Raw genomic sequence first — 2500 nt, forward strand, 5'->3', positions numbered from 1 at the left:
GATTTTTATTCATTTTCCCTGCAGCATATTGCCTATATTAAGGTAAATTGTAACCCCCAGGAGTTTGCCTCGCCGTATATATTACCTAAAATGAATGAAGTTGTTTCAGAGTCTTTGGACTTTTCTCTCTTGTATATATATTTTTTGAAAGTCTGTGAAGATTCCGGGCCAGGCATTGCATCTGCTTGACATAAGGCCATCGCATCAACTTTCATCTAATGGCTGATGCGAAAGCAAGCCCCTCGTAGGCTAACTTTCCTTTATGAATTGGAGTCCGCACCGTCAAGGCCGCTCCAAGTTCATCTTAATTGACTATAAGATTTTGCGAAATTCGTCTTGGGAATTAATGGACAATGATAAAGGGGTAGCGTCGATAGGATCACTACACAGATGAAGCAACACAAAGTGACATAGTCATTCTGTACAACAGTTTAGCCACACCATAAAGGGATTTCGCCCTGCCATATCTTGAAGCTTCACTTCCATACCATTTGCTTGGAACGCTAACTAAGGCACTTGAGTCGCGGTAGTGACAGAAATGCCGTTATCATATCAATGTCGAAAATGCCAACACCATGCTTCTGTTCGAGGTGACGATGCATGCTTCACTTAAAACGACAAGACCTGGGCGAGGTAATGGGCAGAGACAGGCGATGCCTGTGTGAGGGGACAGGGAGTGCCTAAGCAACAGACTTCTGAAATTAAGGGTGCCAACGCGAAGGGACAAAGTGAGCGTGACACTGCTATTGCCGAGGGACCAGGGGATTCTCGCTACGCTGAGCCACGGTTGTCAGGCCAGCGAGAGAAACGCGGCCTGTGGCAACCCAAGACTTCAAAGCATATTTTGTAAGGGGCACATGGTGACCGCAGATATTCATTTTATTGTTTAATGAAAATTACTGTGGCACTACTGGGCTTCATTCAGTATTTTATCTGGATTCTTCCCAAGACATAAATGATCTCCAACGCCGGTTATTGCCAAACCTGCGCCAACGTGCATTACTTAACCCGAAATGCACGCACTTCGCATTAACCTTGCAATAATACAATCGCATATTAGTAACACACGCCAACCGTTATCACAACTAACACGACCAATAACACGGTAACCCGGCACGGAGCAGCAACCAACTACCAAGAAGCAGAAGAGGAACAGGCCGGAGCAGGGCGTTAGCAGGGATACAGGAGGAGGGAGACAGCAGGTCAGGGCGAGAGACAATAATGAACTCGGGGTCAGTGGGTTCAGCAGGCGAGTGACACGGCGGAGAAATGTTAACCGAGCCTCTCCGGATGGATTTTCTGGAAAGCCTTTGTTTGAGCTTTGTTTGTGTTAGATTTCGGTGAATACTACCTTTTATTGATTTTTTTTTCTTTTGGGTCTATATATGTTTTATTAATTTCTATGTACATTTTTCTTTTCTTTTTTTTTAATGCATAATGCGAGAAACGCACGTGGAGAATTGCCCCCTCGTAAGGGTTCTGTTGTGGGTCCACATGTCTCGGCTTTGAAAAACTGAAGTCAAACGGGAGGAAAGGTATCTTGGGAAATAAAGAGTGAAAAGGCAAAAGTGACCTGCGTGTCAGCTGTCAGCAGAATTACTGTCCGTCCCCGCACAGATTTATCGGAGATAAATTACTCTCTCTCTCTCCCTCTCCCTCTCCCTCTCCCTCTCCCTCTCCCTCTCCCTCTCTCTCTCTCTCTCTCTCTCTCTCTCTCTCTCTCTCTCTCTCTCTCTCTCTCTCTCTCTCTCTCTCTCTCTCTCTCTCTCTCTCTCTCTCTCTCTCTCTCTCTCTCTCTCTCTCTCTCTCTCCCACTCCCACTCCCTCCCTGCCTCTCTCCCTCTCTCCTTCCCTCCCCCCTCCCTCCTTCCTTCCTCCATCATTCAGCCCCCCCCCCCTCTTTCCCCTTACCCATACTCTTTCCTTCCCTTCCTCTCTTCTTCTCTTCCTCCTTTTCTTCCTTTAGTTTCTTATTTTTTCCTCCCCCTTCTCCCTTTCCTCTTTCCCCATCCCCTACCCCCTGTCTTTCCTTCCCCCTCCCTCCCCTTCCCTTACTTCCTCCCCCTCCTCGCTTCCTCTCATTATTTAGTAAACAACTTTAATCAAAGAGTATCGACTAGAAGAGACTGGACATGAACAAGTCTCGAGCCTCGGCAGCCACCCCATCAGCTGACAGTCGGATTCCCTATACCTCGCGCAGCCGGGGAACTTCCCTTCAAACTTCGAAGTGCCGTTGAGGGCTTGACTGCATTTCTGCGTTTATAGTTTAGAGTGGGAATCTTTGTACGTGTAAAGGACGGCAATCGTATACGTTTTTGTGTGTCCGTGGTATTGTGGTTGCTGCTTGTGTTATTGCTATTGCTATTATTGCCATTACTGTTATTTTTATGACGGGTATTTATGTTATAATTGTGGGTGTGAGGAGGAGCTTCGTTGCGGACTTTAGACAAAATATGAGTGGCATTATCATAAAAACGGGATCGCATATTTTAGCGTGGAG

This window comes from Penaeus chinensis, chromosome 6 (genome assembly GCF_019202785.1).
Source record: "Penaeus chinensis breed Huanghai No. 1 chromosome 6, ASM1920278v2, whole genome shotgun sequence".
Classification (NCBI taxonomy): Eukaryota; Metazoa; Arthropoda; class Malacostraca; order Decapoda; family Penaeidae; genus Penaeus; species Penaeus chinensis.